The 12,321-nt window shown below is 45.2% G+C and overlaps 2 non-coding genes across 2 annotated transcripts; one reads left to right on the top strand and one right to left on the bottom strand.

Moving 5' to 3' along the window:
* Positions 1-5,050: 5,050 nt before the first annotated feature.
* Positions 5,051-5,141, bottom strand: trnar-ucu (transfer RNA arginine (anticodon UCU)). Its single transcript is given in 2 exon segments — positions 5,051-5,086; positions 5,105-5,141. It is a non-coding gene; the product is annotated as a tRNA-Arg (tRNA).
* A 3,888-nt stretch (positions 5,142-9,029) lies between these two features.
* Positions 9,030-9,101, top strand: trnam-cau (transfer RNA methionine (anticodon CAU)). Its single transcript has one exon. It is a non-coding gene; the product is annotated as a tRNA-Met (tRNA).
* Positions 9,102-12,321: the final 3,220 nt, after the last annotated feature.

The raw sequence follows: 12,321 nt of genomic DNA, 5'->3' as shown, positions 1-12,321 counted from the left end.
CTCCAGGCTGCAGGTAAAGCTTGTGTGGGTGCTAACTCAGAAACTTAGCCCCAGCTCACTGAGCATTCCTTCTGAGAAGCAGATGAGACTTTAGTTTGCAACATGCAGAAAACTAAAGATCATTTCCACCATTCCCGACTCGGAAACACCCCCAGAAACAGCATCTCCACATCATCGATTCACTCCACCAGTGATGGCTGTGCTTTCAATTCTCAGCGACTCAGCTCCAGAATTCCCTCTCTAAACCTCACTGCCTCCATCTTCCTTTCCTCTCCTTTCATTTCTATCGCGTTTCCTTCATTTATTTCCTCCTTCCTTTCCCCCGAGTTCTACTTCTCTCACGCTCTGACTTTCACCAATCCTGTTGTTGCTTCAACTATCGTAAGTAAATTAGAGTTGTACAACGGTAATTCTAATAGCGGTGTCGCTTTAAGGATTCTTTACCCGCCTCCAGCTGTCTGATTTCTCATTGGTTTTAGCCGCGGATCGAATTGTATGACGCAATGACGCTGGGCTGGGAGTGACGTTGCTGGAACCGAACATCAGCGCCGCATTCCGATTGGTGTATGTGTTACAGCGGCGTTCTTCGATTGGTTCAGGCCGATGTCAATCGTGAAGCATTTCGCTCTATTGGTCAAGAATAAAAGGTCATTTCCATTGTTCGCGCACATGTCAGACAGACTGAGCTCACTGATTGGATGATGCAGCCATCACTCAATCAGCGCAGAGCGTCTATTGGATAACAGAACTGGCTCAATTTCTGATTGGTTTTCTCAGCTGTCGGTCACAGGTCGGTGGCTGTGATTGGACAGAGGGCGGGGGTACACACTGGTCCCATCAGACACCGGGCGGCGGTAAATGTCCGGCCAGTGGCTTCAGTCCCCGGGCCCAGATCCTGAGCCGGCGGTGGGGCTTCGGATGGGGGAAGGGTTTTGGCAGCGGGAATCCAGCCCCGCCCGGCTGTCAATCCGCAGCTCAGGGTTTCGAATGGCGGCTTCCTGTGTAAACATGTCACGCTGCAGCTCCCCAGTCTCGGCGCTGCAAACCCCGTCACACCAATCAGCACAGAGACTGGGATCTTCCATTGTTCTTGTGTGGGGCGCAGTGCCACACCGGGTTGGAGAACCTCACTGCATAGGCCAGTGAGAAATACTGGGATCTTCCAGTGCCCTGTGTCTGGGGCCAGGGCTTGGTTACTCTCAGTGGGTCTCCCTCATTGTTTGGTTCTAATTGCAGCCTCTCTCTCTCTTGCAGTCAGTCTGGGTGTTCCTGACTGATGTGGAGATGCCGGCGCTGGACTGGGGTAAACACAGTAAGAAGTTTAACAACACCAGGTTAAAGTCCAACAGGTTTATTTGGTAGCAAAAGCCACACAAGCTTTCGAAGCTCTAAGCCCCTTCTTCAGGTGAGTGGGAATTCTGTTCACAAACAGAGCTTATAAAGACACAGACTCAATTTACATGAATAATGGTTGGAATGCGAATACTTACAACTAATCAAGTCTTTAAGAGACAAAACAATGGGAGTGGAGAGAGCATCAAGACAGGCTAAAAAGATGTGTATTGTCTCCAGACAAGACAGCCAGTGAAACTCTGCAGGTCCACGCAACTGTGGGAGTTACAAATAGTGTGACATGAACCCAATATCCCGGTTGAGGCCGTCCTCGTGTGTGCGGAACTTGGCTATCAGTTTCTGCTCAGCGACTCTGCGCTGTCGTGTGTCGCGAAGGCCGCCTTGGAGAACGCTTACCCGAATATCAGAGGCCGAATGCCCGTGACCGCTGAAGTGCTCCCCAACAGGAAGAGAACAGTCTTGCCTGGTGATTGTCGAGCGGCGTTCATTCATCCGTTGTCGCAGCGTCTGCATAGTTTCCCCAATGTACCATGCCTCGGGACATCCTTTCTTGCAGCGTATCAGGTCGACAACGTTGGCCGAGTTGCAAGAGTATGTACCGTGTACCTGGTGGATTGCAGGTATTTTGCATTGAACTCAAATTCCACCAGCTACCGTGGCGGGATTTGAGCACGGATCCAGACAGAAATTAGTTGAGTTTCGGGATCAATATTCCAGCGATAATACCACAAAGACATCGCCCCCAAAATTCCCTCCAACTGAGTGGCTTGGTCGGCCACCTTTGAGGGCAGCTCAGAGTCAACCGCATTGCTGTTGGTCGGGAGTCACATACAGGCCAGACAAGGTAAGAATTCCTTCCCTAAAGAGCATCAGTTTATCAGTTGTTGTTTCTTTTTCTACGACAATCGATTCAAGGTAATGAATTCCAGACATTTTTATTGATGTCGAATTTCACCATCTGCCGTGGCGGTGGATGTCTGAGTGTTTATATGAGTGTGCGTGTGAGAGAGAGATTAACTCATTTTCATTCTGCTTGTGAGTGCGGATTATTCCCCTATATTCCCTCACAAACAATGTGATCCCTTTGAACCGGTGAATTCTTATTTTTTAAAAAATACTTGTACCCTTGTGACCCTGATGGGCGGATGGGAGGTGTGGTGAGCATTGAAGACAATGCCGCAGGGTGCTGAGTGTAAAACAGCCGATTTTAAAGCGTGTGTGTAGGAAAGTGAAGAGTGAACTTGTCTGTGAGAAGATCACAGAAAAGCTGTATCTGGAGCTGCGTAAAAGAGACAGGTTTTGGTTGTCAGACAATGACCTCCTGTAATGAAGGCACAAAATCAGAACCAGGAAATGCTGGAAATGTTCTGCAGCTCCGAAAGCAGCTGTGGAGAGATATTCATGTCACCAGGATGTAACTCTCCAATTGAATACATCATGTTGCTCAGACCTGACCCTCTCAACACCTTCATGGAAGGAACAGGGAGGGCGGGAATTGGGTCTTTGTTGATTTGGGCGAACAGAACAATGCAGCAATGAGAAACTGCTCACCCCCCGGCGGCTTGGAGAAGGATGGGACTCAGATACGAGCCTCTGGCTGGGATTGACAAATGGAAAAAACACATCGAGTTTTAAATGTAATAACAATAAAGATGGAATTCAAATCGATTTGTGCAGAGTTTTTACGCTAGTTCCAGTGTAGGCAGGATGGCCGAGCGGTCTAAGGCGCTGCGTTTAGATCGCAGTCTCCTCTGGAGACGTCTGTTCAAATCCCACTCCTGACAATGGTTATTGCGTCGCGAGGCACCTTCGAAACGCAAGGCAACTCTCACCTGGCTGCACATGGGCAGCAGATGCAGAACAACAACAACGACGACGACCTGCAAGATCCACTCCATCCTGACTTGGAAATATATCGCCTTTGCTGTGGCCAGCTCACAATCCTGGAACTCTATCCAGAACAACAGTGTATATACACATACACCACATGGACTGCAGTGGCTCAAGAATGAGTTCACCGCCAATTACTGAGAAGTATTTAAATTGATCAATAAATGCTTCCCAGGCCAGTGACACACATATCCCGTATGAATGAAGTATTAAAAAATAACCAACTTTAGAATAGTAAATTATACGTGTGAATCAAATCCTGAACACGGCTACTTTTATACCAGATGTGTGCCTGAAAACAGTAAATGGAACCAGCTCAATGATTAGCGGAAGAGTTTCACTGAGTGATGTGTGCGATTCCCTCTGATGTGCTTGTTCAATGTCGGGGAAAGGCGGATTTGAAATGTTTACTGGGAATTCGGTGCAGTCTCGATGGGCCACTGTGGGATTCAATTATTTTCTTTCATGAATCTATCCGAGATCCCATAGCATCTGGGGAGAGAGAAACGGTCGTTCCCGTGAAAGGTCTGCATCTGAAATGTGAACGACCTCTATTTTCTCAGATACGTTCCAGATCTGGCAGTATCTCTTTTTTCACAAACACCAACAGATCTGGAGCTTATTTCCAGCATTCTGCTGTACCAGGAGTAGCAGTATCAGGCTCTGCAGCTGAGTTGGTTAAAGCCCATGTCTAGCAACAGGTAGATCCTGGTTTCACGGACACGAGCAGTGCCTTGATTACTTTCAGGTGATCTTTCAAGTGTTCATTGCAATTGCTCAAGTTACAATGTCCCTTTCTTGCTTGTCAATATTGTCTTTCCCTTTACAGTGTATGATCTACAAAGATGAAACAAACACAGATTTCGAGACTCCCCACGAATATCTCGACTGTTTATTTACACGATTCAGTTATTTTCATCATTTTGCAGTAAAAAATAATCTCCAATAAACCCAATGCTGTAAATTCTACAAAGACAGTTTTCCTTTTTATTTCCTCAGGGAATTTCTAACACAGTCAAATGGCCTTAGAATCATACAATCCCGACAGTGCTGAAAGAGACCATTCTGCCCATCGGGCCTGTACCGACTCTCCGACAGAGAATCGCACACAGGACCTTTCCACCCCGCTAATCTCCCGATACAAACACCTTGGGGAATCTAGCATGGCCAATCCACACAACCTGCTCATCTTTGGGCTGTGGGAGGAAACCGGAGCACTCGGTTTCCTGGGATAACTTGCTTCGGTGAATGCAGCTTGTACAGCACTACAGTTTGGCACCATCCAGGACAAAGCATCCCACGTCATTCCCTTCCCATACATAAAAATTCACTCCGTTCGCTACCAATACACAACGGCAGCAGTGTACACCATCTACAAGATGAACTGCACAACTCAGCAAGGCTACTTTGCCAGCACCTTCCCAAACCCACGACCACTACAGCCGAGAAGGACAAGCGCAGCAGACACATCAGAATAATACCACTAGGTTGCACGGCGCTGATATTTAGTTATTGATTGTAGTTATTTATAAGTTGTTGTCGTTCAGTGTGTGTTCTTTAATCTTTATCTTCCAAAGGAAGCGAAATATCTAATTGAAAAATTACTATTTCTAACCCAACCAGCGAATGTTGTGTCAAACTTTAAGAAAGCCCCCGGGGATTGCGATTTCTTCTCGAGTCAGTGGTTTCCCTGGGAGCCGAGTAAACAGAAACAGCATGGAGAGATGGCAGAGCAGGAAATGTCGGTGCCAAACCTAATCAGATCAATGAAGGAGCAAACTGTTTGTTACGAATCTGATCCAAAATTCGACTCTGGTGGGATTCGAACCCACAACCTTTGAATTGCTAAGCTGCCATCTTTTAGAAGTCCAACGCGCTATCCATTGCGCCACAGAGCCGCGCGCTAGGAATTCACTTCTCAGGTCCATACATGGATGCTTGACAAGGTAGAAACGACTGGTAAGTTCAGAACTCTCGTAGTTAAAATGTCAAGAACTGTTGAGAGGAACTTCATTGATTGCAAGTCATGTTGGGGCATCTTATGTCTGTTCAGAAGGCTGTGGAAATACAAACCTTTGTGTCCTTTATACGGGAAATCTGTCCATCACAGAATGATCCTCCCTGTCTCTCCTCCTCATTCTCCTGTACATCTTGGAGATTAATCTCGCGGTTTTGATAGTCGGGAGACACATTCCACTCTATCTGTCACAGGACTGATCAGAACCTGTTCCCTGTTCCAGGGAAACATCTGCACAGAACACAACGCAAAGCTGGAAGCTGGAAATCTGAAAGAAACACAAAAAATGCTGGAAATGCTCACCAGGTGTGGCAACATTTTTGATTCATGGAGATTTCCATAAAACCAGTTCCTGAAGCAGAGCACAGCTGCACAGTTTAAAGTTTCCTTTCATCAACAATGGATGCTCCATTCTATGATTTTGAATAATTCAAATTGATAATCTGCATTGGTATTCTAGTCGCCACAGCCCTGAAAATCACTTCAGGCATTGAGGTCACCCTTGGATTTTAAACTTGAAAACCCAATCTCTATCTTTTTAAAGCTATGATTGAAACTGTATCCAATACCCGCTCAGTCCTTTGTGAAAGAGAAGGAGAATTGAAAATATATTTGAATAACTTTCCTTTGACTCAATTTGTACAGAAGCATAAAGGTGGGAATCACACACAGCACTTCATGAAACTCACCCGCAAAACATTGAAAGGTGACAGTGTTTATTCAAGGGATGGTTCTATTTATTCATTCATTATTAATGGAGAATAGAAAAGTTGGAACAGTATGCAATCTGGGCAATATAACTGATCAAAGTGAAACACAATGGATACTGGGCAGAGTAAGCCTACCATGGGCAATAGACAAAGTGAAGGTGCGACATTGACGGAGTTGTCAGATGGAGCAGGGAGTCGTTGCAGAGTGAAGGGACATAGGAAAGTAGGTGTGCTAAATGTTTAATGTTCACCGTACAAGTAGATGGTGAAATGCAGACTCCAGGCTGGATATTCAGTGGGTTCTGAAATGTGTGGAGAGACTGCGGCATCTTGGTGTGGTAAAGGTGCAATACGGATTAGGAACGCTAAATGTTTTAATATAAAATATAAATTGTTTTATATCGTCTCTCTTTGATCTTCGGACCAAGATGTATCAGTTCACACTTCCTTACATTAATTAAGTTGCAATATGTCACGTGTCTGCACATTCCACGAGCCTGTCCATATCTTCTTGAAGATTATCAATATCCTTCTCACTAAAGTTCATAATCTTTTCAAGTTTTGCACCACTGGTAAATTTTGAGATTGAAACCTGTACACCCAGATATAGGTCAATAATATATGTCAAGAAAAGCAAGTTTCTCTTTATATACTACCCCAATTATAAATAGATAAAACTTTGTGTAATATATGCTTTAATAGGTTTGTACTAATAATTAAACCGTTGCATAATGAAATTCTAACCATGCTAAACAACAATGATTCAAAATGCCAGTTGGTTGAAAAGAGAATACCGACTGGTGCTAATACTTTCACTTAAAAATACTTAAAAAGCATAGCCTTGCTGATTCATGGGTATTTAAATGGTGAATACAGAGCAAAGCAGCGTACTGGTCAATTTCGAATTGATATGGCCAACATATTTAATATTCCGAAATTCCTCCGTCCCAGGTTCAATATAATGTGAACATTTCCTGTCTGTTGTATCCCTCTCTGTCTAAACTTCAGACCCCACTCACCTGAAGAAGGGGCTTGCAGCTCCGAAAGCTTGTGTGGCTTTTGCTACCAAATAAACCTGTTGGACTTTAACCTGGTGTTGTTAAACTTCTTACTGTGTTTACCCCAGTCCAACGCCGGCATCTCCACATCGAAACTTCAGACGACCAGAGTGTGCTGACATCTACTGGCCGCAATACAGAACTGCAGTAGAGCAGAGATAAAAGACATGAACTATCGCTTTTGCAGAGACAGATCAAACAGGAATTAATGATTGGATGTCAGCCTTATATCCCATGGAGAATTCAATGTTAATGTACTTTCCCATGTAGTCAATATAACTTGCAATTTGCTATTACCTGGAGCAGTTGAGTCGACTAGCACCAATGTACTAAAGGGAAACCTAGGCAATAAGACGATGGAGAATGAATTTCAGAGATAAGCAGATGCTGTTACATTGAAGATTTAGAGTAGAGGATCGTATGGAATCATGTACTAATTAGAACAAAAGGCCCGGTTCCAATTAGGTATCTTGCGGGTAGAATGTGTACAGATTTGCAAAATCTCTCACATAGATTTAAAATGAATATCACACACATATGTCGCACCAGAGACAGAGCGATACAGAATGAGTCCAACACTCATACATACAGAATCTCAGAATGCATACAACAAAGAAAGGGAGACCATTCGGCCCTTTGCCTGTGTGCTGGTCTGTACAAGAACGACTCAGCTCTTCCCTTTCCCAGTCCTTGTCTCATATCCCTGCAAATCCTTTCACTTCAGGTGCTGAACCCATTCCCCTTTGATAGCCCTGATTTGATGCTGCCTCTGCCACAGTCTCGGGCAGTGCAATCCAGGTCCTAATCACTCAGCGCATTAAAAACCATCCTTCTCTCCTTTGCCAATTGGAACAATATTTTTTTTCATTTTCTCTCCTTAGACTGCACCCACAAACCCACCACCTCTACCACCTCGAAGGACAGCGGCAGCAGATACATGCGAGCACCAGCACTGCAATCTCCACCACCTCCCGCTTCCACACCGCCCCCCCCCTCCCCGCACCCACCCCCCCCCCCCTCCCCCCCATCACCCCCGCCCCAAACCGGCGTCTAACCCACTCACCGTCCTGACATGGAAATACATCGCGGCTCCTTCACTGCTGCAGTGGCAAAATCCTGAAAGACTGTTTGGCTAACAGCATTGGGGCTGTACCGACACCTCAGGGAATGCAGCAGTACAAGAAAACAACAAACCACCACCTTCTTAAGGTCAGTTAGTGATTGGCAATGAATGCTGGCCTAGTCAGTGATGCCCACCTCTCGAAATAAATAAAAACTCGCAACTACAACTGGAGACAGACAGATACAGAACACATCTCACTCACATGCATGTATTGGATACAATATGAATCCCCAATCACATTCGCTAACAGAGGGTAAAAGACAGTCGAAATTGGGCGATCCTTTTTCAGTTGCAGTTTAACCAGAATTTTATGCAAGAACAGAGAACATCTTCACACAACCTGCAACATTTTAACCCAGTATGGAACATCATGAGAGCAGATAATTAACATTTGCTGAACAGAAAACATCTTCACGGAGAATATTTTGACTCAAGTGGGAACACGTTTACGCAGCAGGGCATATATTAACAGAATATTTAAAAAATATTGACACAAAATGGATCATATTTACACAGGCGGAAAGACATTGACAGCATCAGGGAGACATGCTACACAACAACAGAAAACACCTCTCAACAACATAGAGCACAGTTACACAGCAGGAAATATATGTACAAACATGGATTTGCAACAGAAAATTCGTTTAAAAATCAGTGATCGATCCTGCAATTCCGTTTCTTGCCGTTTTCCCAGCACCTTTGTCTGTCGTTACATGCATCCAAGCAGTCTCTCTTGCTGCTATTGTGTGTTTTTCTCTGTCTATTGTATTCTCGGTGTGATGCAGTGATGCCTCCTCACACTCGTATTCCTGTTAAAGGATACAGGAGTGAAAATCTGCCTGGATACATTGATAGACAGCAAGGGTGGTTTGTGGCGTAGCAGAGTGGCGCAGCGGAAGCGTGCTGGGCCCATAACCCAGAGGTCGATGGATCAAAACCATCCTCTGCTATTCATGTTCACACTTATGGTGCAGTAGCATGACGATAATCGCATATAATTTGTGACTTTAACATGGCGAAGACAGGTATTTGGCTTCTCTTTCCCGCAAAAAAACTTCGATCTGCAGCCAGCGTTTTACAGAAGAAGAGGGAACATCTTAACACAACACGCAACGATTTACTGACAAAAACATCTTCACGGAGAATCTTTTTACACATCAGGGAATACGTTTGCAAGAGAAGGGGAAATATTAACAGAACAGAAGAAAAAAATATTTACAGAGCCGGAAACACAACAACAGGGAAGGATTTTACACAACAGCAGATAAAAAAGCTCTCAACAACATTTGAGACAGTTGCCTGGGTAAGATGGGTCTGGAGGGATATTGGCCAAACGCGGTTAATTGGGAATGGCTCCGAGGTAAAAAAAAAAACTGGGCGGCATGGACACTTTGGGCCGAAGGGCCTGTTTCCATGCTGGAACACTCTACATCACAGAGCACAGCAGGAAATATATGTATAAACAGTGAAACACTTGCACAACAACAGCGAACATCTCAGTGTAAATGCTGAGTCAACGCTTCCATTCCTGTCCTCTGGGCAGACGAGTGGCAGATAAAGTAAAAGTAAAGTAAAGTGAACTTTAAATAAAGTTTATATATTAGTAATAAGTAAGGATTTTGCCGAATAAATACTGCAATGAAGTTAATGTGAAATTCCCCCAGTCGCCATACTCCAGGATCTGTTCGCGTCAATGCACCTAATTAGATGAAGTTCAATGCTCAGAAGTGTGAGTTGATTCATTTTGAGAGTGTGGAGAAAGAAAGGGAGAAACTCTTAAGGAAATGCAGGAACAAAGGGATCTCGGTTTCTAAGTACAACAATAATTGAAGTTGGTTGTGAAAGTTGAGAGAGCAGAGAATAAAGCAAATGGCATCATACGTTTTCTTGGAGGATCGAATACATGAATAAGAAGGTCAAGTTGAGCTTTTAAGTACATTAGACAGGCCTCACCTGGAGCAGTGAGTCCAGTTCTGGGCATCACAATTGAAGAAGATTGTGAAGACATTGGAGAGAGTGCAAAGGAGATTCCCATGAATGATTCTATTGATCACGACCTGCAGCATTGAAGATAAATTTGAGAAGTTGGGTATTTTTCATGAGGCAAATAAGTCTGAGAGGACCTGTAGAGGGACAGGTGGCATTGAGGAAGCAGGCGTGGGGTGGGTGGGGCGCGGGGGGGGGGGGGGGGGGGGCGGTGGTGCGGGGGTGGTGGGTGGCTGCTGCAGAAGGACTTGGACAGGCTAGGAGTGTGAGCAGAGAAGTGGCAGATCGAATGCAATGTGGAAAACTGTGAGGTTATGCACTATGGAAGGAGGAATAGAAGCATAGACTATTTTCTAAATGGGGAAATGCTTCGGAAATCAGAAACACAAAGGGGCTTGGGAGACCGAGTTCAAGATTTTCTTAAGGTTAATGTGCAGGTGCAGCCGGCATTTAGGAGGGCAAATGCAATGTCGAGACGGTTAGAATACAAGAACAGGGATGTACTTCAGAGGCCGACAAAGACTCTGGTCAGACCCCATTTGGAGTATCATGAGCAGTTTGGGACCCGTATCTAAGGAAGGATGTGCTGGCCTTTTGAATGAGTCCAAAGGAGGGTCACAAGAATGATCCCTGGAATGAAGAGCTTGTTATATGAGGAACGGTTGAGGATTCGGGGTCTGCACTCGTTGGAGTTTAGAAGGATGAGGGGGGATCTTATTGAAACTGAGGCCAGGATAGAGTGGACATGGAGAGGATGTTTCCACGAGTAGGAAAAACTAGAAGCAGAGGGCACAACCTCAGGCTAAAGGGACGTTCCTTGAACACAGAGATGAGGAGGAATTTCTTCAGCGAGAAAGTGGTGAATCTGTAGAACTCATTGCCGCAGAAGGCTGTGGAGGCGAGGTGATTGAGTGTTTTTTCAGACAGAGATAGATAGGTTCTTGATTAATAACGGGATCAGTGGTTATGGGAAAAAGACAGGAGAATGGGAATGAGATAAATATATGATTGAATGGCGCAGCAGACTCGATGGGCAGAGTGGCCTAATTCCCCTCCTATGTCTTTTGGTCTTTTATAAGAAAAAGAAGAGTGGCACAGTGGTTAGCACTGCTGCCGCACAATGACAGGGACCCGGATTCAATTCAGGCCTTGGGTGACGGCCTGTTTGCAATTTCCACATATTCTTTGTGTCCACATTGCTTTCCTCCGGGTGCTCTTGCCCCCTCCCCATCAACCCCCCCCTCCTCCCGCCGCCTCCCCCCCCCCCCCCCCCGACACACACACACACACACACACACACACACACACACACACTCACTCCATTGATAGGGTAAGTGAATTTACCATGCTAAATTCTCCCTGATGTGTCCCAGTATGTTTAGTTTAGAAAGATCAACAGGGTAAATATGTGAGGTTGCGTGAAGAGGTCAGAGAATCAGGGCAGACTCAATGGGCCGAATGTCCACCTTCTGCACTTTAGGGATATTATGACCAAGGTTTTCATCTTCCCGAGTTCATCAAGAACCAGATGTAAAATTTCAAACTGAGTGTCACAATTGCACCGAATCAATGCCGAATGTACACAACTTTGGACATTATAGGTACATATAGCAAGGCCAATCCACCTAACCTGCACATCGTGGAACCACGCGAGTAAACGAGAGCACCCAGGAAACCCACGGGGAGAATGTGCAGATTTTGCACAGTCACCAACGGCCAGAAACAAACCCGGGTTTCTGGGGCTGTGAGGTGGGGGAGTGGGATTCGGTAGAATGCCGTTTCAATGAGGCAGTGTGGACTTGATGGGCCAAAAGGGTTGTAGTACATTGCAAATATTCCGTGGTTTGAGAATCTAAAACATGACCGTATTTACTGGAACAGCAGGCTTGAGGGGCCATGTGGTCCACTTCTGATCCGATTTATTGTGCTGCTGGGTCTAAAAAGCTGCTAATTGATTTCTCATATCAGAATTTACTCCAAATACCATTCATGCATCAACCCTGTGCTCACTGACAAACACTGACTCGTGGTTAAGTAATGCCTCAATGTTAAAATTCTTATCCCTGTTTCCAAATCCCTCCATGTCCTCAGCTCTTCCTCCCTTTCATGCCGTGGGCGGCACGGTAGCACAGTGGTTAGCACTACTGCTTCACAGCTCCAGGGACTTGGGTTCGATTCCCGGCT

Source organism: Mustelus asterias, unplaced genomic scaffold (genome assembly GCF_964213995.1).
Source record: "Mustelus asterias unplaced genomic scaffold, sMusAst1.hap1.1 HAP1_SCAFFOLD_35, whole genome shotgun sequence".
In the NCBI taxonomy this organism is placed as follows: domain Eukaryota; kingdom Metazoa; phylum Chordata; class Chondrichthyes; order Carcharhiniformes; family Triakidae; genus Mustelus; species Mustelus asterias.
The sequence above is the reverse complement of the archived record's forward strand: the minus strand, read 5'-3'. Positions and strand labels throughout refer to the sequence as shown.